Source organism: Pogoniulus pusillus, chromosome 25 (assembly GCF_015220805.1).
Source record: "Pogoniulus pusillus isolate bPogPus1 chromosome 25, bPogPus1.pri, whole genome shotgun sequence".
NCBI classification, from domain to species: domain Eukaryota; kingdom Metazoa; phylum Chordata; class Aves; order Piciformes; family Lybiidae; genus Pogoniulus; species Pogoniulus pusillus.
This window is the reverse complement of record NC_087288.1, coordinates 4999091-5027025: the sequence shown is the minus strand read 5'-3', so window position 1 is coordinate 5027025 and position 27935 is coordinate 4999091. Positions and strand designations below refer to the sequence as shown.

The 27935-nt window shown below is 44.2% G+C and overlaps 1 long non-coding RNA gene across 3 annotated transcripts in view; it reads left to right on the top strand.

The window, feature by feature from the left end:
- LOC135186516 (uncharacterized) overlaps window positions 1-27935 on the top strand; it is a 234956-nt gene that overhangs the window by 85998 nt on the left and 121023 nt on the right. For 2 of the 3 annotated variants that reach the window (XR_010306991.1, XR_010306992.1), the window contains exon 5: window positions 1213-1350. This is a non-coding gene — a long non-coding RNA (uncharacterized LOC135186516). Of the gene's footprint in view, window positions 1-1212; window positions 1351-1928; window positions 2153-27935 lie in introns of those variants that run through there. The other variant, XR_010306993.1, reaches the window with a different exon arrangement.

Here is a 27935-nt window from a genome sequence, read left to right as displayed (position 1 = left end):
GTCTCCTATGAGCACAGTAGCTTGGCTGGCTAGACCTGTCTACCATCTGTTGAACAACACTAACCCCCCATCATGCCTGGGACAGATGGTCAGCAGTCTGAACCCTTACAGTGACTGGAAAGGTGACTGGCTTGAGGTATGATACAGAGTAAATCTTTACTCTTTTTGAGCTCACTTCATGCTTGGACTTGAGGACTGTCATTTGTCTGGCTGCCCTGTAGTTGTCATCTCTGAAAGATGGTTGTGTTGCTGGTTTTGAATGCTTACCTTGTTGGTCCTTGCAGCTTCCTCCTAGCTAAGGAGGCTCTTTGTTCTGTGAAGTTCATTACCACAAATGTGTTAAAACTACCACACGTATTTCTAAGGCAGCTATTATGAATCTTACATTATTACTATTATGAATCTTACATTATTACTTGGAATGTGAATGAGTTTTAAAATGGTAGTGCACTGACAGAGGATACAATAAGTGAAGACTCTTGGCCACTGTCATTTACAAGTCATCTCCATCAACTTGACTTTACTGCTATATATCAGAATGTATGAATCAGTCTGGAGGTAAATTTTCATATGCGGGGGGAAAGAGACAGGATCAGTGTGGAAATGCTCCTGCATTGTCCTGCCAACCAGTGAGATCCTGTTTCCAGCCAGAGTGATGGAAACCTCCAATCCCAGAGAGTGTGGTGACTTGGAAAGTGAATCTTGAATGTCATGGTGCCCTGGTGTAGTGAATCATAAGCAAAAGCTAAGGTGGGGGTGTAACATAAGCCCTGTCCCTCAGAAGAAAGCATCACTTTGCTCTTCAGTTTCACAGATAGAAATAGGCTAGAGTTGTCTCTCAAGCAAATCAGATCTCTTGCCCATCAAACACAGCAGAAAAAGGAGGAGGGGCACCCAGCTCAAAAAGAGCTTTTCCAAGTCGAGCCTCATACAGAAAAATACTCATAAATGTTTTTCAAATACAGATAAATTGAATTAATCTAATGAAGGCTCTTGGTATGTCACAGCTGTGATGCTGAGATTCTGCATGTAAGCAGGAGATGTAGGGGCAGACAAAATAATGACTTGCTTTGCTCAAAGTTGTTCCACTTGAAATTAAGATCAATTAGTGGCCACAATAATGGGCAGATGGCTCTTCTGAATTATCGCAGTTTGAGTTGGGTACTGGTAAGATAGGAAGCTAAAATAATCGAGTTTCACTCTTGTGCCCAGGACTCCAGAACCTGCTGTATTAATACTACCGTGCCGTTATCGTCCTGAAGCTGAGATGCCACGACCAGACAGTCCCAGAGGGAGAGAGCAGATGATCCACTGTCAGCTTTGTCATGTCTGCCACATGGAATTTGAAAGGTACAAGTTCTATAGCTGACCTTGTCCACTTAGCCACCGTACCCAGTCTTTCCTGCCCTGTTCTCGTTCCTGTCTTTCCTCTCCTCCTCTGTTTAAGGAGTATTTGCTTTAGCTAATTGGGACTGAGTCTTTTGAATACCTCCAAAATAGCAGCTAAAAGCAGTATGTTACACAGTTAGTGCTGGCATCAGATTGACAGTTTCTGAAGTGGCTGACAGGTAAGTATTGTGCCTAGATTTCTCTAACAATGAGACTGCAACAAGAACTCAGACACCAGTGTTAGGCATTCTGGTTTTGCTGTGGTTTCTTTTCCTTTACTAGTCTTCCTTTACTTGTCTGTCTTCAAGAAAGCAGGATTAGTAGCATCTCCAAGCCACTTTAATAAACTTCTCTCTTCTCCCACATCTTGCCAGCATGTCCTGAAAGTGTCACACAATTTACACAAATCTTAACGGGTATTTGTAGCATTCCCCAGAGATGCTGAATTTGTGCTGGGTAAGGTTTAATAAAACACCTTATTTACTTCTCCAAGCTGCATAACAACATCAGAGCTGACAGGTTTTACTTCTGCATTTTAGCAAACAGTTAAAAAAGATGGAGCCTAGCAACGGGAAAAATAAAAGTTCCAGTCACCTGTCATTTCCAAATAGTGAAGACTAAATTGCTGTAAGTGGCAATTGCTGTTGCTGTCACAATAAGCAAGGGGAGTTTTCTTTACTCCATATTCCTTTAAACTTGGATACAGAACAAACAGTGATTAATATAAACACAGTTTTGTATGGGAAATGCCTGCAATGCTTTCTAAATCTTCTGGAATAAAAAAGTAAGTACAGTTTTGTGTGGGAAATGCCTGCAATGCTTTCTAAATCTTCTGGAATCAAAAAGTAACTACAGTTTTGTATGGGAAATGCCTGCAATGCTTTCTAAATCTTCTAGAATCAAAAAGTAAGTACAGTTTTGTATGGGAAATGCCTGCAATGCTTTCTAAATCTTCTGGAATGAAAAAGTAAGTACAGTTTTCTATGGGAAATGCCTGCAATGCTTTCTAAATCTTCTGGAATGAAAAAGTAACTACAGTTTTGTATGGGAAATGCCTGCAATGCTTTCTAAATCTTCTAGAATCAAAAAGTCTGGTTTATGTTTTACCAAAATGCATTCTTTTGGTAAGAGCTGGCCAAGCCATTTTTGGTTGAGTCACTCCACACTCAGTACACAATCATCAAACAGAGATGTTCAGCCTGGGAAAAAATAAAAGGCTCTGGGAGGGTCTTAGAGTAGCCTACAAGAAAGCCAGGAAGGGACTTTTTACAAGGGTTTGTTGGGATGGAATGAGAGGGAACGGATTGAAGATTGAGAGGATAGATTTAGACTGGATGTTAGGAAGCAATTCTTTCCAGTGAGGGTGGTGAGACAGTGTAACAGGGTGCTCAGGGAGAGTATGGATGCCCTCTCCCTGGAGATGTTCAAGGTCAGGTTGAGCAATATGGTCTGGTGGGGGGATGATCTTTAAGGTTCCTTCCAACCCAAACCATTCTGTGGATCTCTGAATCTCCATTGTGGAGTAACTTTGTACAGACAGCGGTACCATGGTAAATTCTTGGATAGATTTGCCCAATGTCAAAGGATGTCTCATATAAGCTATTATTAAAGAAAAATCAAGAGAAAACCATGCAGTAGGAATTCATCTTTGTGAACTATGAAGAAAAATTACAATGCAGTTACATCAAGTTCCCCAAAGAAATTCTGTCTTTGTTCCTTGGTTTAGTCCCTGCGCATTGCTAGCACCTAAATAACAAAAAACAATAAAGAGGGCTAATAAATATTGTAAACTACTGCAGTGTTCCTATTACAAGGACCAAAATGCAGGTATTGCAAATGTCATACCTATACATTCTGTACATTCATCAAACACCTTACAGAGACTAAATGACCTTGCTTCAGACATTGTCCTTTGATTCTGTGAGCTGGCTTACTTCAATCCTCTTCTGGTGCAGAGTTAAAGTTGTGTAGGAGCCAGCTGCCACCATCTCAGAACTCTATTACAGTATCACAGTCACTGAACCTTAGATACTGGAAGGGACCTCCAGAGACCATCAAGTCCAACCCCACTGCCAAAGCAGGACCATGCAGGGTGGTTCACACAGGAATGCATCTAGGCAGGTTTTGAGAGTCTCCAGAGAAGGAGACTCCACAACCTCTCTGGGCAGCCTGCTCCAATGCTCCATCACCCTCACTGTGCAGAAGTTTCTCCTCACGTTGAGGTGAAACCTTCTATTTTTAGGTTTGTAGCTGTTGCTGCTTGTCTTATTGCTGCTGACCAGTGAAAAGAGATTGGCCCCAGCCCCTTGACCCCCGCCCCTCAGACATTTGTACACAGTGATAAAATGTGCTCTCAGTCTTCTCCAGACTGAACAGCTTCAGTCTCTCTTCATAGAGGGGATGCTCCAGTTCCCCAGTCATCCATTTAGCTCTCTGCTGGACTCTTTCCAGCAGGTCCCTGTCTCTCTTGAAGTGGAGACCCCAAAACTGGTCGTGGTATTCCAGGTGTGGCCTCACTAAGGCAGAGTAGAAGGGAAGAAGAACCTCCCTAGACCTGCAGTTAGGGATACATTTATCACACAGTGGAAGATGTTCAGAGCCAATTGAAGGCTTTTCTGTGATGTAAGACATTACCTCTCCTTAGCTCTTAGAAAGAAACTCACTTCTTTTCCATAAATTCTGCATAAATAGGTTTCTTGCAGGTGGATGCAGGGGCTTCGCTGAACTGAAAACAATCCTGCTCAGAGAATGGGAACAGTACCTTCAAGTCTTTCTGTGCTAACTGTAACAGATGCTCAGATCCTTGCACAAATGAAGTGTGACTACTCTCAGGGCTGTTCATGCCAGTCTGTATTAGGCTAATGCTTGTGATCCTTTGAGTATCTATGTATCACTGCCTTGAAAGCATTAACTTCTAGCACATCAACCAGATTTGACACTAAAAATCTGAGTAGGTGGCATAGAATCACTGCATAGTCTCATAGAATCATTAAGGTTGGGAAAAAACCTCTAAGATCATCAAGTCCAACTGCCAAGCCAACATTACCACGTCCAGAAGTGCCACAGCTACACATTTTTTTAACACTTTCAGGCACAGTGACTCCGCCACCTCCATGGGCAGCCTATTCCAATGCCTCACCACTCTTTCAGTAAGGATACTTTTCCTAATATCCAATACAAACCTCTCCTGGCACAACTTCAGGCCATTTCCTCTTGCCCTATCACTAGTTACTAGGGAGAAGAGACCAACCCTCACCTGGCTCCAGCCTCCTTTCGTGGAGATGAGGAGAGCAATGAGGTCTCCTCTCAACCTCCTCCAAGCTAAACAGTCCTAGCTCAGTGTGTTGGCCCTTCTCAGAGCTGCAATTTTATTTCTTAGGGATGTTTGGGTATTTCCAGTAGGTATTTCTGATTACCTTTGTCCATTCACACTGAAGTGCTTAAGGAAGAAGATAAAAACTTCAGAGAAGAAATATCTGCTCAGTACCTGCAGTTTAAGATGTACACACCCCACAGGTGATGGGAGTATCTGCTGTCAAAGGCTTCAACTGCACAACATTGACAATCCACTCTTTAGATTTATTAAGTACAGCTCCACTGAAAGTAACTTAAATCTTTGGTCTTTCAAACCTGCCCTTAACTTTATCTTCAATTTCCAGACAATGAGCTGACAATGGTTTAAGGCCTTTCTTATTACTCTTTTTTGGCTTTGGAGACAGAACTTTTCTGCATGTTTGTACCATAGCAGGCAAAACAGACTGACTTGGCTTTCTGAACCAAAGTGCCTTTGTTTTCTTCTGTATCTGTAAAATCATATTCCATAGCCCTCTTTTCCTCATATCATTAATCTCAGCCTTCTCCTCTTCATATCATTAATCTGAACAGTGTACCTGTTTCAAAGTTAATACAGTCCCCATCAAAAAGGGTATATTCAGATCCAGTGAATGCTCAGCATCTTGGATGCTTGCCCTTATGCTGAAAGGAGAATTCTTTTCTACCTTTTCAGGGTAGAAAAAAAAATAAAGCTATCCATCTGTGAGATATTGCAAGCTGGATGTGCTAAATTTTGTTAGTGTTTCTCTTTTCTGGGGCAAGTCAAGGTTTGGAACGTGTCATTGATTTATTGCTTTCATTAACATGATGGAACACAACAAGCAGAGTGCTGCTGTTGGGTTTACTGCACCTGTCCAGTAATGCAATACTCAACCATTATCAGATGTAATTAGCATGATTGAGGCAATATATTAGTCCACCACAAATGCTTTTTAAAAGGAAGAGGGCAGTCCTATTGAGCGCCTTTTGACTTTCCTGAAGAGTCTAAAAGCTTTTTGCAAGGGTAAAACAATGTTCACACCAGCAGAACTGAATCAGGGCTCTTCAGGAAAACATTGCTATGGGTGGAGAAGGGCTGTTAGCAAATGGTAAGACCCTATCTGGAGGACTGCATCCAGTTTGGGAGCCCCTATTACAAGAGGGATGTGGAGATGCTGGAGTGTGTCCAGAGAAGGGCCACAAGGATGCTCAGAGGGCTGCAGCAGCTCTGCTATGGGAACAGACTGAAAGAGTTGGGGCTGTGCAGTCTGGAGAAGAGGAGGCTCCCAGGTGACCTTCTTGTGGCCTTCCAGTATCTGAAGGGGGCCTACAAAAAAGCTGGGGAGGGACTTTTTAGGCTGTTAGGGAGTGACAGGACTAGGGGGAAGCTGGAGGTGGGTAGATGCAGACTGGAGGTGAGGAGGGAGTTGTTGAGCATGAGAGTGGTGAGAGCCTGGAATGGGCTGGTGGCGGAGTCACCATCCCTGGAGGTGTTTAAAAGGAAGCTGGATGAGGCACTGAGTGCCATGTTTGAGTCAATGAGAAGGGTTAGGTGACAGGTTGATGGTCCTAGAGGTCTTTTCCAACCTGATAAATTCTGTGATTCTGTGAATCCACACCGCACTGGGTCCAGAGCAAAGGAGCCTGTTCTCCACCATGGGTTTCTCTTGTCCACACACATACTGTAGTGGAAATTTCTTGCAGCTGCTTCCCAGTGTTTGACTGCGGTATAGTGCTGAAGTGAAATGTTCTAGGTAATGTTATTTGTGTTCTTTCTGGTTTTTTGTAAGACATTCTCATCCCAATTGATAGCTTATTATTTTGATAGCATAAAGTGGAGGAGCTGGTACAGAGAATTCACCTGAAGAGAAACACCAAAAGGTGATTTTTCTGTGGACAAAGCTCTCTGATACCAGAGTAACAAACATAGCAAGAAGGACAGCACAGAACAGAAGACAAAAGAATTCATTTTAGTATGAGAAACAACTGGCAAAGCTGCAGCAATGCTTAGATGTGCAGTATAAGTGAAACTCTAATAGTTGCCATTTACAGGCTGCTGTGCTGTTTCCATGTAGGCTGATATTGTGTGTTTTCCACACAAGACTAATATTTTTTCTCCTTCATACTGCCTTCCTGGAATCAATCAAAGAGATTATTCCAAAGTGACCTTGTTGTAATAGTATGTATATTAAATTTATACATAACCTCAAATAAAGCACAGGTTTGCATTATTGGATGTGTGAGTAGAGCAAGCAGTGGCAGTATTAATTTTATTTAGTCTTATGCCTGCTATGTGGTGTTAAAAGATAGGAAGATTTAGTGTCCATTTCAAGGGAATTTATTGCAGTCTGATGCTAACATTTTCAAGAGCTTTATTTAATTTCTTTTTTTCCCCCTTTCAACCTGTAGTATAATGGTAGAAAAACAAGAAAGCAAGTTTTGCAGGCTATTGTAATGCAGCTGTCAGAGGTATGGCACTCTACAGGGGCTGGATGAAGGCTGTAATGGGGTCAGCCCAGATCCCATGGCCATGCCATCGTGGGGCCAGAAGGTCCCATCTAGGGGTGTAGAGCAGAAGCAGTGGGTCCATGGTGTGGTCTGCAGCTGCAGCCATCCCACAGGCTGTCTGGCAGCCCTCCAGGTTCCCTAAGGGATGGAGCTGTCCCTGATTATGCTGACGAGGGACTGGCTCTGAGTCCTGGCAGGCTAACTCCAGAAGGGGAGCTGCTGTCTGCATCTTTACACCAGCAAGGAGGAATGGACAAAGCAGAGGCATATCTATGGACAGACAATATTGTGAGCTTAGGGGAATGCATCTCTTGGTGCATGCAAGGTGGCAGCTTGCATCGCTGAATGAGCAAGCAGGGGAAACAGTAGCAGTATTAATTGAGTTTAATGTGGTCCATTCCTTACAGCCCAAGTCTTTTTCCACTCAGCTTCTTGGGGTGCAGGCTGTTTTCAAAACTGGGCTCTCCACTGTCCAGTTGGTTTGTGTTTGCAGATTCTCAGCCAGTGAAACCAACATAAAGAGTCAGTGAGGGCTGAAGCATCATCTGGCCAATTCAGATACTTGGTAGCAACATGCTGGAAATGAAGCCACATGAAATCCCAGAATCACAGATTGGTGGACATTGGAAGGGACCTCAGCAGATAAAATTGAGTCCATGTTCCTGATAAAGCAGAATCAACTAGGACAGGTCATACAGGAATGCATCCAGGCAGGTTTTGAAAGTCTCTAGAGAAGGAAACTCCACAGCCTCTCTAAGCAGCCTGTTCCAGTGCTCTGGCACCCTCGCAGTAAAGAAGTTTTTCTCCTGCTGTGTCCATTGTGATTGTTATGTCAGGGCACAGCATGGGCCAGCTGGTAGTTGCTCCTCCAGGACACTGGGTCAGCTCTGCTCTCTCTGGGGCATAGGCACAGCACTATCTGGGAGCCTGGGTCCAAGGTCACCAAAGCAAGGAGCTGCCCTCAGCGACACTACCTCTGCACTAGCATCTGAATATCCAGAAGCAGGGATGCTCTCAAGGCCCTGGTGCTGTGCTTCTTGTGCCCCATCCAGCAGAGCTGGAGAGGGACTGCTCACAGTCAGGCAGACAGAAGGAGCTCCTTGCTATGAACAAAACCTCCTGCATTCTAGTTTGGGCTCCTTGCCCCTTTTCCTGTCGCTGGGCACCACTGAAGAGAGCCCAGTCTCATCCTCTTCACCTCTATCCACCCTTTAGGTATTGGCAAGATCTCTCAGTCTTCTCTTTTCCAGACTAATGAGTCCCAGGTCTCTCAGCTTCTCTGTTTAAGAGAGATACTCCAGATCCCTAATCATCTCTGTGATCTCTGTTGGACTTCATCCAGTAGTTCCCTGTCCCTCCTGAACTAGGGAGACCAGAACTGGACACAGTACTCTAGGTGTGGCCACACCAAACCTTGTTCCAGTGCCAGCAGTTTTTAGCCTTTCTCCCTTGACAGCTCCTCTCCCTCTCCTCCTGCCCAGGAGCACACTTTTTCTCATGACTCCCTCAATTTCAAGGTGCTCCTCAGCCTTCTGCCTGGGGCAGATGAGTCCCAGGAACACATGGCTTTGAGACAGGACACAGGCACGGCTTTTTGAACCCCTTGACAGGAGCCACTGTATAACAATCCTCATGTTGAGCGCAGAGCACTTCGCTCCCTAAGCTCTGACTCCCCTGTGCGAGACGTTTTAAGTTGCGACGCCGGTGAGAAAGCAATTACATAGCAAAACACACAGAAAAATGATGACACTCATCTATCTTCCTGAAGCTTTTTTGCAGTTGGATTGAAGGTTTTCCCCTCTTTCTGTAAATCCACTTCATCTGCCAGAATATCCAGTCATCCAGAATGTCCTCAATGATGAATCATTAGAACATCATTAAAGCACAGTCCTTAATGTCAGTCATGACGGTAGGAAAGCAGTAATCTAAGCCACAGCAGCACACTTAGAGTCATCCCAATGTCTGTCTTGTTTTTTTTTAAAGCTAGTACACTTTTCACTTAATTACATTTTCAAATTTTCCAGCCATTTCACAGTGATTCATTGTAATTATCATCTGTATTTAATTCCAAGTAAAAAAAAAAGTGTCCATAATCAGCTTTGGCACAAACACGTTTTAGTCAGTGGGTTGGTGGCAGAGGGAAATTAACCCAGCAAAAAGATTTTGACACAACTCAGCTTTCCCATACCAAGTATTTGTTAAAATGCTCCTAATAGCAGCATGAAATGGTGAATAATTGTAACCACGCATAGCCATGTACAAAATTCCTTTGAATTTAGCAGGAAAAAAATGCTTAGCTGTAATGATTTGGAGTCAGCTGCTAGGTATGTTTGGTAGTGAGTGTTTTTGACAGCATCTCCAGGAGCAGCCTGTATCTTTACACTGAATCATCACCTGTAAAACACATTTACAAATTGGTCCTGAGTCTAGACTGTTGTGCAGATTGTTAGAAAGGACCACCCACATTGAGCACCTGAGCTTACAGGGAAGTAAGCAGAAGCCAAAGGCAATCATAGAATCATAGAATCAACCAGGTTGGAAGAGACCTCCAAGATCATCCAGTCCAACCTAGCACCCAGCCCTATCCAGTCAACTAGACCATGGCACTGAGTGCCTCATCCAGTCTTTTCTTGAAGACCCCCAGGGACGGTGCCTCCACCACCTCCCTGGGCAGCCCATTCCAATGGGAAATCACTCTCTCTGTGAAGAACTTCTTCCTAATATCCAGCCTATACCTACCCTGGCACAACTTGAGACAACAATGCCAACAATGAGCTAGCAGTGTGCTCTTGTGGCCAAGAAGACCAATGCCATCCGGGGGGGGGGATTAGAAGGGCTGTGGTTAGTAGGTCGAGGGAGGTTCTCTGTCCCCTCTACTTGGGGGGCAGACTATATGACCCTTAGAAGTTCCAGCCCATTCTATGATTCTACTCTGCCCCAGTGAGGCCACATCTGGAGTACTGTAGCTGGTTCTGGGTCCCTCTGTTCAAGAAGGACCTCAGGGAACTGCTTGAGAGAGTCCAGTGCAGAGCCATAAGAATGATTAGGAGAGTGGAACTTCTTCCTCAAGAGGAGAGACTGAGGTAGCTGGGGCTCTGCTGCTTGGAGAGGAGGAGACTGAGGTGACCTCATTAATGGCTATAAATACACAAAGGGTGAGTGGCAAGAGGCTGGAGCCATACTCTGTTCCATGATGCCCAATGACAGGACAAGGGACAGTGGGTGGAAGTCGAGGCATAGGAAGCCCCATGTACATGTGAGGAAAAGTTTCTTCACTGTGAGGGTGACACAACTGGAACAGGCTGCCCAGGGAGGTTGTGGATTTTCTCTCTCTGGAGATACTCAAAACCTGCCTGGATGTGTTCCTGTGTGATCTGGTCTAGGTGATCCTCTGGTAGGGGATTGGACTGGATGAGCTTTTGAGGTCCCTTCCATCCCCTAACATTCTGTAATTCTGTGAACAAAACCATCCATCACTGGCTTTTGGGTAATGTTGCCTAGGTTACTTCATTTATTGATGGCTTTATTTCTCACAGACACTTTAAATGTTGGGTTTGGACTTCCTTAATGTAAGCTGGTAGGTCTATCAGAGGTTAGTGAATCTGCATCCTGATGCAAACTGTTTAAGAGAAGGCTGGATGAGGCACTTAGTGCCATGGTTTAATTGATTGGAAGGGTCAAGTGATGGGTTGGACTCGATGATCTTGCAGGTCTTTTCCAACCTGATTAATTCTGTGATTCTATGATTCTGTGACCTCAAAATCATCCAGTTCCAACCCCCCCACCATAGGCAGGGACACCTCCCACTAGAACAGGTCACTCCAGGCCTCATCCAATCTGGCCTTGGACACCACCAGGGAGAGAGCATCCACAACCTCCCCTGGGCAACTCATTCCAGTGTTTCACCATATATTACTTCTTAATTCCTGCTGTTTACTACATCAGTTTCTAAATCCCAAATAAACCCAACCCCACAGCCAACAGAAACACCAGTGACCTTTCTCACTGCTTACTTTTCATGCAGTAGCTTCACTGAGAAACTTCTGCTCAAACTCTTTAAGAATGACATTATCAGACACCTTGCAGGTGGTTTCCAAACAACAGTTAGCCTAATCACAGAATCAGTCAGGGTTGGAAGGGACCACAAGGATCATCTAGTTCCAACCCCCCTGTCATGGGCAGGGATACTTCACACTAGATCAGGCTGTCCAGAGCCTTATCCAGCCTGACCTTAAACACCTCCAGGGATGGAGCCTCAATCACCTTCTTGGGCAACTAATTCCAGACTCTCACCACTTTCACGGTGAAGAACTTCTTCTTAACATCCAGTCTGAGTCTACTAATTTCTAGCTTTGCTTCATTCCCCCCCTGTCCTATCACTACCTGACATCCCAAAAAGTCCCTCCCCAGCTTTCTTCTAGGCCTCTTAAAGATCCTGAAAGGCCACAATAATGGTGATTCTAGGTGGATCACTCTGTGCTGATATAAGTGAGGACAGTTTTAGTCCTGTATATTGTGGTAGTGAAGCTGCTGCTTACTGCGGCAGCTTTTTGGCTAGTGGTTTTATCTGCTAACACTTGAAGGGAATTTTTATCCCAGATTATCTGCAGCTGAACAATTTTAAATCAATGGAGTTACAGAAGCAAGAAATTTGGCTTGTTATTGTAGTTATCTGTACTATTGCAGTACCAGAGAAAGGACTGGAACTTCATTGTGATGGGTAATAGAAGAACTTAGAAATCCCCTTGTGAGGGTTTTATAGTTATATGTAAAATAAGATATAAAAAATTGTTAGAAGTGATAGGGAAACAGGGAGGAGGTTATAAGAAGATGCTGTGATTGCAGGGTTGGTTGGATATGTAACTTAATGGTCCTGAATGAAGGGACTTTATGAAGACTGAAATAAATAACCATCAGTCTCCCATTGACTCTTCACTTCTTCGTGGCAGTAAATGGACCATTTGCACAGCACTGAGTGGTTGGTAGCTCCCTACAGTTAGCATCCTCCTCTTTGCCAGGATATTTGCAACTGAGTCAGACTGCCTGAGCACTTGCCCTGTGACTGAAGTTGCTTTGATTGTGTCAAAACTCAATTCTCTGTTGAACACTCACTGTTCTCTGAGTGCAGGACTGTCCTCAGTTGCACTGGCAAAATGCCAAGCTTTTCTATCTCCAGGTTCCAGAGGACAGCTTACTTTTTAAGAAAGTATTCAAAGTACTCTTTAAAAGTATCTTTTAAAAATATATATTTTTGAAGCAGCTTAAATTGGACCACAGCATCCTGAGCATGAAGTAAATCTTGCATGTGAGAAGCTGGTGTGAAGGTGCTGCTGCAGTTCAGTCCTGCTATGGCTCCTTCCTCTACTGATCACTCATCAGGACCTCTCCCCAGGCAGTTCTGAAGATGCTCCCACTGCCCTTAAGCTGCCTGCAGTGCTTTGCCTTGATCTGCAGAGTTGTCTTGTACTTCACATCCCCAGGAAGAATGATGGCTGCTTTTGTGGCTTGTGTGACAAAACCTCTGTTCAGATATTCCCATTGCAGTGCCTGTCCTGCCAGGAAATTAGGACCCTGGGCTTATGTGAGGTTTCTTTCAGGAGCAAGACCTAAGACAGCAATTAAAATGATGGAAAACCTCTCTGCTCCTGAAATATAGATGCTGCTTACTGGGATGACAGTTGTCAAGACAAAGCATAAATGGAATACAGCATTTAGCCTAACAGATGAGTAGCTGTGAAATAACAATGGGGAAGAGCTAAGAAGGGGGTGTCCAGAAGCTCGGTTTTGTCTTATGTGTTTTGTCTCCAGGAGAGAGCTCCTTCTGCCTGACTGTGTGCAGTCCCTCTCCAGCTCTGCTGGATGGGGCACAAGAAGCACAGCACCAGGGCCTTGAGAGCATCCCTGCTTCTGGATATTCAGATGCTAGTGCAGAGGTAGTGTCGCTGAGGGCAGCTCCTTGCTTTGGTGACCTTGGACCCAGGCTCCCAGATAGTGCTGTGCCTATGCCCCAGAGAGAGCAGAGCTGACCCAGTGTCCTGGAGGAGCAACTACCAGCTGGCCCACGCTGTGCCCTGACATAACAAACACAATGGACACAGCAGGAGAAAAACTCCTTTACTGTGAGGGTGCCAGAGCACTGGAACAGGCTGCTTAGAGAGGCTGTGGAGTTTCCTTCTCTAGAGACTTTCAAAACCTGCCTGGATGCATTCCTGTATGACCTGCCCTAGTTGATCCTGCTTTACCAGGAACATTGGACTCAATTATCTCCAGACTTTTGCACCCCCTACCATTTGTGATTCTATGGTTCTATGACTATATATCATGGCAAAGAAAAATGATGAGACTTGTATCTAGGAACCTGTTTGTGTCTGGCATGTCTGGGTTGTGGAATGGGTAAGCTTAGATCCAGGAGCCTTCATGGCATTTGCATCCTTTTGGGGGCTGACAATCCTTCTGGAGAAACTGTCTGCTTACAGCTCAGATGGGTGAAAGATGCAGTGGGTTAAGAAGTGACTGGATGAACAGGCCTGAAGAGTGGTAGTGAATGGAGTTAAATCCAGCTGGGGACTCATCACTAGTGGTGTTCTTCAGGGTTCTATATTTGGACAGCTTCTCTTTAATATCTCATCAATGATCTGGGTGAAAGAATTGAATGTACCCTCAGCAAGTGGGAGTAAGGGGGGGACCTCATTGCTCTCTACAACTATCTGAAAGGAAGTTCTAGTGAGGTAGGAATCAGTTTCTTCTCTCTTGTATTCCATGGTAGAACAAGGGAAAATGTGAAATTGTGCCAGAGGATGTTTGGATTGGATATCAGGAAAAAAATCTTTACTGAAAGAGTGGTCAGGCATTGGAATGGGTTGCTCAGGGAGCCAGTAGAGGTGTTCAAGAAATATGTGACCGTGGCAAATTGGGATGTGATTTAATGGCCATGGTGGGGTTGGGTTGATGGTTGGCCTTAATGATCTTAGGGGTGTTTTCCAACCAAAACTATTCTGCAATTCTGTGGTTCTGTGAAGCTGGCAGGGAATTGGTTTTGTGGAGTTAATGGGTTTGGTTAGTGACTAGATGCATACAAAATAACCACCTGGCAGATAGGCTCCAGAAAAGTAGGCTTTGCTGGCCTGTATTGAACAGAAAGTGTTGATAGGTCACAGTTAATGCACAACTCATGTTTCTGGCAAGAAACATGGAGGTGGCAACAAAGGAAGATAGAAGTCTCAGATCACTAAAAATCACAGCAGAAAAGAGCATGAATTACAAGAGTTCCACTCTGTGAGGGTTAAAGACCCTTAAATCAGAAATGTCTGGTCATAGCTCTACCAGACTGGAAATGTTCTTTTTGAGAAGCAAAGAAGTAAATTTATACCAGCCCATATTTCAGTAAATAAACCCAAGTAACCTTCTAAAAGTGCCTCAAGGATTTTTTGTTGTTGTTGTTGTTCTGTAGGAAAAGTTTAGTCTTGTTGAGACAAGTTTTCTTCCTGACTAGTATTGACCAGTGCCAAAAGGAAGATTTACCCTGTGCTTGTGTTCAGATACAGCTTTCAACTTTGTATTCTTAGGATGTAGCTTAACGGTGCTGGGGCTCGGTGTTCTTGGGGCATTTTTCACTTCATTTGATAGCCCTCACAGAACTTGAGCCAAGTCAATTCCCAGAGAAAGGACAACACTATTTCTATCTAGGATTAGCTGTCCATTTGGGGAATTTCCAAGTACTGCCCTGGAGAAGAAGGGTATAGATGTCAATGGGTGTATACCATCCCTTCTAGTTACGCCAAGAACGAAGTCTGTCCTCTGTCTGTAATGTTAAGGGAGAAAAGGCTAAAGTATAAATAAGATATTTATATAAATAACAGATTACAATAACAACAACCATGAAAGAATTAATGAAATATGAAGTTTCTAATTTGGAGCAACCTAGAATCATGGAATCTTAGAATCGTAGAATCAACCAGGTTGAAAGAGACCTCCAAGGTCATCATCATGGAATTGTAGAATCATAGAATCAGTCAGGATTGGAAGGGACCACAAGGATCAGCCAGTTCCAACCCCCCTGCCATGGGCAGAGACACCCTACCCTAGAGCAGGCTGCCCACAGCCTCATCCAGCCTGGCCTCAAACACCTCCAGGGATGGGGCCTCAACCATTTCCCTGGGCAACCCATTCCAGGGTTTCAACAGTCTTAATGCTGAACAACTTCCTCCTCACTTCCAGTCTGAATTTCCCCACCTCCAGCTTTGCTCCATAACCTCTCAATATATTTAAGCTGGTTTTGGAGAGGGAATTCCTGTGAACATTTAGAATACACGTATTTGGTTTGGCTGGGATGGAATTAATCTTCCTTATATCAGCTCTCATAGTGCTGTGGTGTGTATTTGTAACTCTCCTGGAGTTAATAAGACCCCAGTGTTTTGGCTCTCACTGTGCAATGATCCCACAGCATCAAGATTGCTTCTGCAACCCCACCTCAGAGGACTGAGGGTGGGCAAGAGCCTGGAGGGGAACATAGCCAGTGACTAAACAGACACTCCATATCACAAAATCACAGAAACACTCAGGTTCAAAAAGCCCCTCAGGATCACCAAGTCCAACCGAGAACTATACAAGGTTCACCCTAAACCATATCCCCAAGCACCACATCCAAAACACTTTTAAGCACATCCAGGGTTGGTGATTCAACCACCTCTCTGGGCAGCCCATTCCACTGTTTGACCACTCTTGTTGGGAAAACATTTTTCCTGATGTCCAGTCTTGGTCACAGCCTGAGGCCATTCCCTCTTGTTCTATCACAATTTACCTGTGAGAAGAGCCCAGCACCAACTTCTCCACAATGTCCCTTCAGATAGTTGTAGACAGCAATGAGGTCTCCCCTCAGCCTCCTCTTTTTCAAACTAACCATCCCCAGCTCCCTCAGTCACTCTTCATCACATTTATTCTCCAGAACCTTTGGCTTCCATATCGTATGAAGTTGTGCTCAGCAATAAAAGCTAAGGAAAGGAGGAGTGAGCTGTTCATTGTTAAGACATTTGTCTTCTGTCCTAACTGCTCTGAGTACTACTTTCCTGGAAGCATCTGGATATCTTTTGCTGATAGGAAGCATTTTCAGATTCAGGTTAAAGTGCTGCAAAGCATAGCTAGGTACATGGATGTCTTCAAGTACATCCAGGTTGGTCGAGAGTCCTAATTCCTTGTTTTTCCATAGAATGACTCAAATCTTATATTTATGAGCACACTTTTCCTTATTTGCTTGCTTGAAATATCTTTATACATTTCTGGAATGTTTGATAAAGCAGGATCTCCAATGTAGATACTGAAATGTTTCTTTTTACCTGGAAAGGTCTTTCATGAGGTTACTTTAAAATTCACAAGGGTGAAGATGTTCACCTACATCTATAAAAAGGAATTTATAAAATTATAGTAGTAAGAAGCAAATGGTTATTTTCCTCAGAACAAAGTCCATTTGGGGCTACCCAGCTGGAAATGACAGTTTGCTGTATTAAACATTTTTGTAAGTACATTAATCTGCAGAAGGTTAGTTTATGTAGACTCAAAAAATTCCAGACACTGTTGTGTTCATAGAATGATAGAATCATAGAATCAATCAGCTTGGAAGAGACCTCCAAGATCATCCAGTCCAACCTAGCACACAGCCCTAGCCAGTCAACCGGACCATGGCACTAAGTGCCTCATCCAGGCTTTTCTTGAACACCTCCAGGGACAGTGACTCCACCACCTCCCTGGGCAGCCCATTCCAATGCCAATCACTCTCTCTGTGAAGAACTTCCTTCTAACATCCAGCCTAGACCTTCCCTGGCACAACTTCAGATTCTGTCTTCTTGTTCTGTTGCTGTTATGTTATGTTGTGTTATATTTAGAACCATCTTTCTATCAATTTTAATTCACAAATATAGCTCTTGAAGTTAGAAAACATTTAAGCCTCTCCAAGATTTAGTGAAATGAATAAAGACTATAACAGACATTATTCTACAATAGAGTGTGAGAAGCAGATGTTGTAGGCCCTAAGAACCTAAACAAACTTTGCAAAAGTAAGACTCAGGTTGGTGGTTAGTGAGGTGCAGAAGAGCCCCTCAAAACTTGTTCTGTGGTGTATGAAACTCATTGGTTATAAGATATCTCTGAAAGCTGTATTTCTAGAGGCATGTACCAGAAATACCTTGGCCTTTTGCTCTCTGCAGTACTATGTTAGGTATCTGATGGATGTATCCCCATCCTGGAGATGGTTCTTGAAAAGAAGTAGGTTGTCAGTGTTTCAGCCTTTGTTATTGTGATTTAACAGCACTAGGACAACCACATGTGCCATCTCTAGATTAATAGATGACATAAATGAGTAGCGCTAATTATAAACAGTTTAAAAGAGGAAATCAATTATTTGGTGCCTCAGTAGTTGGCAAGGAAAATTATCTTTGCTTCTTTTCGTAATTCATTAAGTATATGTTGGTGTGGCACAGAAGAGTGGATGAGGAGGAGTCATTTTAGATTCCAGCAGCTAAATCTATCTAAGCAAGTCCACTTCATGGAAAGTGGGCACTTTCAAGAGTGGTTTATGGGCAAGGGTTGCCTTTGCTCCTGACTGGAACACTGCTGGGATGAGGAGGAGGCTGGCAACTGCATCAGTTTTGACTCTGCAGCAAGGCCAGGCTGAGTTTGCCCACCTGGGATGACCTCTCAGTTTTCTTTGGTTCTGTGTCTGAACCAGTTTTGATACAAATTTGTCCAAACTCTGAATACCTGAAGATGTCAAAAAAAAGCCTGGATGAGGCACTTAGTGCCATGGTCTAGTTGATTGGACAGGGCTGAGTGATAGGTTGGATGATCTTGGAGGTCTCTTCTAACCTGGTTGACTCATTTTTCCACATGACCTAAAGCAATGCTGGGCCACTTAAAACCACAGAATCATAAGAGTCCCTGGTTGGAAAAGAACTTAAGATCATTGAGTCCAGCCAGGACCTATCATCTCCCTGTGCACAACTGTCAGATCATGTCATTAAGTTTGGTGACTTCACCTCGTCCCCAGGCAGCCTGTTCTAGTGCCCAATAACCCTGCAAGAAATTGTTCCTAAAATCTAATCTAAACTTTCCCTGGTGCGACTTGAGGCTGTTTCCTCTTGTCCTATGACTTGTTACCTGGGAGAAGAGGTCTGTCCCCACCTCACTACAATCTCCTTTCAGGTAGTTGTAGAGAGCAATGAAGTTGCCCCTCAGCCTCCTTTCCTCCAAGCTGAACAACCTCAGCTCTCTCAGCTGCTTCCCACAGAGTTTATGTTCAAGACCCCTCACCAGCCTTGCTGTCTGTAGTAGTTAACTACTTCTCTGAGCATGCTCCAGCACCTCAATGTCCTTCTTGTAGTGTGGGGTCCAAAACTGAACACAGTAGTTGAGGTGTGGCTTCTCCAGAGTTGAGTACAGGACATGATCACTTCCTAGGTTCTGCTGACCTTGCTATTCCTGATGCAGGCCAGGATGCTGTCAGCCTTCTTGGCCACCTGGCACACTGCTGGCTGCTGTTAATTGGCTGTCCATCAGTACCCTCAGGTCCCTCTCTGTCAAGCAATTTTCAAGCCACCCTTTCCCAAGCCTGGAGCACTGCATGGTTTTTTTGCAGCTGAAGTACAGGATCCATCTCCTGGCCTCGTTGAATGTCACACAGTTGTCCTCAGCCCACTGATTGAACTTGTGCTTTCAGGAGGTTGTTCTTGCCTTATATGGTGAATTGCCGATATAAACCTGTTACATTTAATCCTTTCACCGGACGACCTGGAGCACAATTTATTCTCTTCCTTTTAGTAAGAAGCTTTGAAGTGTTTTGAAGGCTGTTACTGAGTTTCCCTTTGGTTATCACTAATTGAGACTAAAGCAGCCTTTATTTCAGAGCAGCAGATAATTCCAAGTCAGCACATCACCACATGTTCTGACAGACACCCTCCTAGCTGTGTTGTGTGTGCCTCATGCTTAGAAGTCTCAGCACTCAGTGATTAGTATTAGCATCCAACTGCCCTCACATACAGAGCAGACAAAGGTCTTCTTAACTGCCTGTTTATGCAATTTATTTTTGCAAAACGTAGGTCCAGAAGTATCTTGTGTCAACTTCTGATCACATCTAAAATAGTCACAGACATTCTGGTTGGAAGAGACCCTCAGGATCACCAAGTCAAACTGATATCCCTACTCGACAAGGTGCACCCTAAACCATATCCCCAAGCACCACATCCAAATGACTTCATGGTGCTAGGTATGAATACAAATTGAAAGGACTCCAACACAAGAAGGACATGGAACTGTTGGAGCAAGTCCAGAGGAGGCCACAAAGATGATCAGAGGGCTTCAGTGGCTGTGCTATAAGGACAGGTTACAAGAGTTGGGGCTCTGCAGCCTGGAGAAGAGGCAGCTTCCAGGAGACCTTGGAGTGGCCTTCCAGTATCTGAAGGGGGCTACAGGAGGTCTGGGGAGTGACTATTTACATGGTCTTGTGCAATGACAGGACAAGGGATAATGGGTTTAAACTGGCAGAGGGGACATTCAGACTAGATGTTAGGAAGAAGTTGTTTGCAGTGAGGGTGATGAGACACTGGCGCAGGTTGCCCAGAGAGGTTGTGGCTGCTCCCTCCCTGGAGGTGTTCAAGGCCAGGTTGGATGAGGCCTTGAGCAAGCTGTTCTGGTGGGAGGTGTCCCTGCCTATGGTGAGGGGTTGAAACTGGATGATCTTTGGGGTCCCTTCCAACCTAAACCATTCTATGATTCATCACTATTCACAAAGGTTCTTACGTTGTAACTACTTTTTGCTTTGTTAAACCACGGGAATTGCTTTAGAAAGTGCTTTGTGTTGTGTATGATCTTAGTTGTTGTGGTCTTAAATCTCATCATTGGTCATGTAGCATAGGTTAGTCTCATGGGTCATGTCAAAGAATCTCCTTGTCTGAAGAGACCACCAAGAGATCAAGAAATACAGTGCTAAGGTGTCAGTTAGAAGAAGAAAAACAAGTATTTGTAGCAGTGACTGAGGAAAAAGGTTTTAAAAGCTATCATTCAATTTCAAGGTAATGAATCCTGGTTAATGGTCTCTAGTACAAAGGTGATGTGATATGGGAGCACATGAATGTTCTGCTGCATGAGATCCTAAAGCCAATACAGCAAGTTCAAATGGAATGAATGCCCAGGCACCCTCTGCTCTCCCCAAAGGACTTCCCACTCAGAGCAAACCACTACAGAGTCTGACCCTTGGCTCCTGAAAGCCACTGAAAAATCTATTTTCACAAAAGAACATCTTGGAGTTACCCTTCTTTTATGCTGTGTTCCTTATAGCTGTAGCTTCAACTGGATGTATTTAATTTCAGGAGGAGCAGAGGAGGTGACTGGTGACAACCAAGTAAGATTGAGCAATGACAATTAATTAGCCAGCTTTTCAGTCCCTGTAGTAACACAAGGGTAGCTCTCCCCTCCTCATCCTCCCTCGAAAAAGGCCTGGCGTGTCTAATAGGATACTGTACTTGGAAAGATATTAGTTAGAAGAGATCCAGATCTAATTGTCTTTTTAAAGTCACTTAGTCATTTGCTTCAAACAATGGAAGACACAAGATCATAATTAAGGCTTCCAGCTCCTGGCAAGATAAAATGCACAGGATGATAGCAAAGCAAGTTGTTGAAAGAGTGCAGCATGTCGTAAAGTTATTGCCTCAGAGAGAGTCTATTGTTCCCTTCTGAGTCTGTGAGTTGTTCTTTAATTGATGAGGAAATTAGGAGGAGATGATGATTTGGGAGGCAAACCTACTTTTCTTCTGGAACTGGGCAAATTTCTCTCATGCAACAGCGTCAGCTCAGCAGAGAGGAGCACGTGTAAACAAAGGGCTGCAGCCTGAGGTGTGACCACAGCACCTGTTAGTGCTGCTCTGGGTCCCACCAAGACCAGCCAAACCTGAAAGCTGGAGTCCTCATGATGCTAAATCATCTAGTTCTTGGCAAAGTCTCATCACTTCTTGTGATGTGAAGTCTGGGCAGGCAGGTGTGGTGTTACCAGCTGGGCTGGAAGAAAACATGCTGTATATATATTTCTTCTTAATTCCATTAGTACTGCCTGGAGGTGTCCTCCAGATTGAGAAAGCAAAGGTTGACTGTATGACTGGCAGCCTGGCCCCAGCAGCTGTCACTGTGCGTGCAGAGACCAGCTATACAGCCTGGGTGCAGCACGTCCTGGACAGAGATGGAAGAGACCCTGTGTAGAGCAGGGGGCCCCTCCACCACATGAGCACTGTCGCATTTGCACCAGAGCTGAGCAGGGCTCTGGCAAGGTACGTGGCCAGGCTGGCACACCGTGAGGTGTGGACTTGCCCAGCCTGGCCATCCCCCAGGATTTTAAAATCACTCTGTACCCAAGCTGTACATAGTTTGGCTTTTTATCTCCTGCAGAGAAGCAAGGCTGTTGACTGCCTTAGTAGAGGAGGTCAGTAGCTCCAGCAAGCCTTGTGGCACCTCAGAGCCAGAACTCTCTGCAAACACAGTACATTCCCCATTTGATTTCACTCCATTAAAGGGTTTATCTGAGAGTGCAGAACCTTTCCTGATTGAAATCACAGAGTGGAGTTCAGGGAGAGAATCAGAGCTGTCAGATACCAACCACCAGGCTAGAGCCTCTTTAGAAATGAGGTTACTTCAAACCGTGGTTTCACCTGACAAAGCCGTGTGCTGCAACACGTCTGAAATAGTCTTGTCCTATTCTTTCACCTCTCACTCTCCCCCCAGACCTTTTCTCCCTGCCCTCATCTCTATGCACCCTCTTCCCAGCTTTGTTTCCAGTGCCTACACTGTGAGTCAGGTCCATTGATCTGGCTTTAAAATACCCTCCTCTTTTTTTAAAAGAGACTTTCTTTAACGACAGACATTTTTGACCTGGGTAGTTCCCTGAGTCATTTCACAGTGCAGCCACACAACCAGCTGTGTGTCACTGCTCTTCCTGCAGAAGAGCAGTGACATACAGCACCAGGTAAGGGTCAGCTGTAGGGTATGAGTATCTTAAGACACCTGCAGCTTGTAAAATATTAGCTTAAGAATTGCCTATGAAGGTTACTGTTCTGCACATAAGCTATTCATAGAGTCACAAAGAGTAGGAAAAGCACATTAAAATCATGCTATTGTCTACTGTTTTGGATGCTTTCTGCACTTCCAGGCTCGATTTACAACTGCTGGTTGGAAAGACAGAGAGTGCTTCCCAATCACATCTACAAATAGGAAACACAAATTCCAGCAGCAGAAGGAACAAACCCTGCAATGCTGCAAGTCCCAAAACATACTAAAAAAGACAGCCTTTTCTACTTCTGGCATTGCTGTAGATAGAGCCTTTTATTTCCCTTGGCTTTCTTGGAATTAAATGCTTTATTTCAGAACAAGGGGTGGGATTTGGTTCAAAAAGAAGATACTCAGAGTTCCTACAGGTAGGCATTGAGCAGGAGTTTAAGCTGCTGCCACAGTCAGTGCAGTGACTCATGCTTAGAGAGCAGTTCATCTCACTACCCAGATGCTCAGGATGGGACTTGGTTTCCTGCATAGAGGCTGCTTGTGGTTCGTGAGATGCCCAGGAGGTCTGCCCAGAGCAGGAAGATATGGCAGACAGAGCAGACCTTCACTCTTAGATGGCAGCAACTGAAGACATGAAAGATGATTCACAGCATCTAAAAGTACACTAGATATCTACACTTAGGCTACTGAATCTTACCATAGCAGCCAGTCAGTTAAATACCTTTCGAATCACACTGCTTTTGCTGATAGCACTGAGATCAAATCTATGTATTTGGATCCCTATATGTAGATGCGTAGATTTAGATGTCTTACTCTCAGCTTAAATCTCATTCTATTTGTCACATCAGACACCTAGTTTGAGGCATAGGAAGTTTCATATAAACATGGAGAGGAATTTCTTCATTGGGAGGGTGACAGAATACTGGAACAGCCTGCCCAGGGTGGCTGTGGAGTCTCCCTCTCTGGAGATATATTAAAAACCTGCCTGGATGTGTTCCTGTGTGATCTGGTCTAGGTGATCCTGCTCTGCAGGGAGGTTGGACTGGAAGATCTTTAGAGGTCCCCTCCCTTTAGAGGTCCCTTGTGGTCTACAACTACCTGAAGGGAGGCTGTAGCCAGGTGGGGTTGGGGTCTTCTGCCAGGCAAGCAGCAACAGAACAAGGGGACACAGTCTGAAGTTGTGCCAGGGGAGGTCTGGGCTGGATGTTAGGAGGAAGTTGTTGTCAGAGAGAGTGATTGGCATTGGAATGGGCTGCCCAGGGAGGTGTCGGAGTCACCGTGCCTGGAGGTGTTGAAGCAAAGCCTGGATGAGGCACTTAGTGCCACGGTCTATTTGATTGGACAGGGCTGGGTGCTAGGTTGGACTGGATGATGTTGGAGGTCTCTTCCAACTTGGTTGATTCTATGATTCCATAATTCCAACCCCTGACATTCTGTGATTCTGTGGTTCTGTGATTTGATTTTTAAGAAGCATCAGGTGTGGTTTAATCCTTTTTTTATATATGGTAGCTCTGCTGATAAACTGAGAAATCAGCCCATTGTTGCAGCTCTGGAAGTATGTCTCTGCTCTTCAATATTGACATCTCAGACTTTGGCACTTAGAGGAAGTGAGACTCAGCTCTTATTTTGTGCTGAAATGAGCAATAAATGATAAAAGGGCAAACCCAGCAAATAGGTTCATGTGAATGTCTGTGGTCTTAGGACGACAATATTCCTCTAAAGATCTTTCTAATTAAAACCTCTTTGCTTAGATGAATAATGCTGAGGAGAAAAGCTGAAAGAAGAACTTCCCCTGGTCTGTGCAGACAGCATGGAATAACTGCAGGGTGTTGTATTTAGTTGCATACTTTAATGTTTCACCCAGACCTAGTAAATATTCTAAAGTTTGAATATTCAGGTTATGGAGTGAATTAGGGTAGGTAAAACCCTGTTGTGCACAGGGCAGATTGTCTGTCTGCCAGCCAACTGGACTAAAAATGGAGCAACAGAGTGTTACGAGGAAGTTTTCTCCAGTTGATAAAAATCATATCCCACTACCACTTATTTAACTTCTGTTGTTTGTCACTTCTTGCCCTCAGAATAACTCAAGAACTCTTTTTGCAGGTGTAGCCTGGGGAAAGAATTTATGTCAAAGGGTTTTGTTGACTTATACCTGTAAATGATTGAGAGTGACTGGAGGAAATGTGTTTAAAGCATGATGAAATCACTGGCTGTCTAGTCATAAATAGAATAAATGATGGTGACATTTTATTATGCTGGGCATTAGCAAACAAGTGCAGAATTCCTCCTGTTTAAATTGGGTAACTTTTAAAGCCTGTTGTTTGTCTGCCTGGACACATCTTTCATTTCTTATTTTTCAACTAGGGATTAGTTTTAGTATTGCTTCTGCTTCGTTTGGACAGTGCTGGGTTTTGGCATCTTAAACAAATATTTTCCTGAGGTTTGGGTTTGCATTTGATGCACTGCCTTGTCAAGAAGGAAAGAGCTGTGGAGCTACTCATGAAAAACTCTTGGCAAAAGCAGTCAATGCTGATTTCTTTCCTTTCTGATATTGACTGAGATTGCCAATAAATAGATGCTTTGTTTCCTTGCTCTTAGAATTTGACATTCTCCTCTACTCCTCAGATTTACTTTAATCTCTCTCTAGCCACAGAGAACGTTTCTGGTTTGGAGAAGAAAAAAACCACTTCAGTGTTGTGCTGCAAGAGGGTTATGGGGGAGCTGCAGTCCTCAGACCCCTTATAATTGCACTGGTATTTCAGGACAGGTTAGGAGTGAAAGAAATAAACTGCTCAAGAGGAGAGGAAATTGCCAGTGCAATACAGAAGCACTTGGAGCAAGAGGAATATGTGCTCTTTTGATGTCTTGCTGTTAGCATGCAGGCCTGAACGAAATGGGTAGGTTAATTGAAAACAGCCTGCAGCCCACTTGTAGATAATGAACTCCTTATGAAATCTTCAAAGAAGTAGCTGTGTTTGTGTAGCTGACTACCATGCAGGGTCAGCATACTTCTGCCCTCTCTGTAGGGGTTGGGATGTACCCATTCACCATTACCATTCATTTCTACAAGTCCCAGTCCACAGCAAGTTTACCAATATCTTCTCTTGCAAGGGGCTTCAGAAGGAAGTAGAGTACATCCATAGCAGCACTGTGGTGCTGGGCATGCAGAGGGCACAGTATCAGTCAGTACTGGGTCTTCTGGTGTGGCTGAGACTGCAGTTTGCAGGGGACTGGCAGTAAACAAACTCTGCCAGAGGCAGTGAGAGAGTGATAGCAGCCTTTGTAAGGAGGGAACAGGCAGTTGGTTGGGCATGCATTCCTGTTATTCTTTATATCGAGAGTGCTGCCTTGCAGCTGACTGAAATACAGCTGCAGTGCTTCCTTAACTTCTTCACACTAACAGGACTTCAGTTCTCTATTAAATTCTTAGAGCTCTTAAAACTTGATCTCTGATGTAAGTGTTTTATGGAGAGTGAATCTTGATGTTAGACTGCCACACTCATTTAAAAATTGCTGATTCTTTAGCTCTTCCAGCTGTGAAACCCATGCACTGGGCTATCACTGGGCTCAGATGAAGAGTGTTCATTAAAAAACATTGAGCCAATAATTCACTGACATTTCTTGCTGTATTTGCCTAGCTCTATTAGTTCCTCAGTCTCTAAGACCTTTGAAACATGTGGAGTGAGACTGAGAAAATAAAATGAATCTGTTCTAATGGAGACGTTTGTCACCGAGGCAGATCAGCAAGCCTGAAGTTGAAGAGCAGACATTAGGAAATGGAGGATGTTGGTGGAATAAAGTTTAAACCTATGATCATGAGAATTCATAAGCTGAACCAGTCAGGATGAGCTGATGCCCCAGACTTCATCCAACCCTGTTTGTCTGATCAGTGATCTGGAGCAATGATGAAAGCTACTGCACTGGCAGTTGGAAACACAGAGGTGCTGAACATCAAGAGCAGTTCTTCCCTGAATAAATCCCATGGGGAAGGATTAAAAACTGTGTGGCTACTTCAAATATTAATCAGCTACCTAAAGGTCAGAAGAATGTATACAGAGGTAACTAGACATTAGTCAAGCATTTGCTGACCTTCAAACTTCAACAAGTACTTGGCAAAAGGGAGGTGTTGTAGTCAGAGATGGTGAACTTGAGGGATGGACACGTTTGCTGTTGGTGTAGGTGAGCCACTGTTGCTGATTGCTTTATGTGATACAACTTTAGACTTCTGTTAATTACAGTCTGAGTCGTATCTAGAGAAGCTGTTTCTTGCTCCAAAACCAGCCATGCTATCTCTTGTTGTAAGACTATAGAGTATGTGTTAACCAGTACTGAATACTTAGGCATACTTGTATATAAAATGCTTTCCTCCTCTGCTTCCTATCTCTACATACATCGGTTTCTCCCCATTACTTTTGCTCTTTTCAAGCAGGTATGAAATAGCTCCCAGTGGAGGCTGAGGAATCTCTGCTAACATCTACCTTCTAAGGCAAAGTGTCTCCCATTTAACAGATTTCCAGCTTTATATGACATATTTTTTGCACCCTAAGAAATACAGATAATGTCATCTAGAGGTGTACAAATGGTTTGTTGTCAGCTGTAGTGCTGTAAGAAAGTGATATGCTTTCATTCAAAGGGGAAAAAAACCCTAGATGTGCAAACACCAACAGCATCCTGGGCTGCAGCCAGAACAGTGTGGCCAGAAGGTGGAGGAAGGTTCTTCTCCCCCTCTACTCTGCCCTGCTGAGACCACACCTGCAATACCGTGTCCAGTTTTGGGCTCCCCAGTTCAAGAGAGACAGGAACCTGCTGGAGAGAGTCCAGGGGAGAGCCATGAGGATGACTGGGGAACTTGAGCGTCTTCCTTATGAAGAGAGACTGAGAGCCCTGGGGCTGGTTAGTCTTGAGAAGAGAAGGCTGAGAGGAGATCTGATTAATGTGTGCAAATATCTGAGGTGTGGGTGTCAAGTGGAGGGGACAAATCTCTTTTCAGTGTCCCACAGTGATAAGATAAGGAGCACTGTTTACAAACTTGAACACAGAAGGTTTCACCTCAACATGAGGAGAAACTTCTTTACAGTGAGGGTGGCAGAGCACTGGAGCAGGCTGTCCAGGGGGGTTGTGGAGTCTCCTTCTCTGGAGACTTTCAAAACCCACTTGGATGCATTTTTGTGTGGACTACCCTGAGTGATCCTGCTTTGGCAGGGACATTGGACTCGATGATCTCAGGGGGTCCCTTCCAACTTCTAATGGGCTGTGATTACTGGCTGTACAGAATGCAGTGCTGCTTAGGAAGCAGTCACTCTACAGAGCCCAGTGCTTCAGCTTCCACTAACAGAGGACAACAGCAATATATATTCATAGCTGTCCCCAGAATTGCTGGCATTGGGCTGCTGTCACCCACATTGGCAGATAAGAATTCTTTTTCCTCAACTTTGTAATTTTTACATTTGGAGGAGCAGAGGAGACAGAAATCAGATTGCAGGATGGAAAAGAAAACTGGAAATATGTCTGCTGGTAGTGTGCAAACACTGCCATATTGCTTTAGTGGTATCAGCATAAAGTGAATGTGCACATTTCAGTTTTGCATTAGAGAAAACAGGCAATGGAGTAGAATGTTCAGGATGTAAGGTGGTGGGTGATAAGAAATTTGAGCAGAGAGGTGAAGAGGTAAAAAAACCCAAACCAAACCAGTCCAA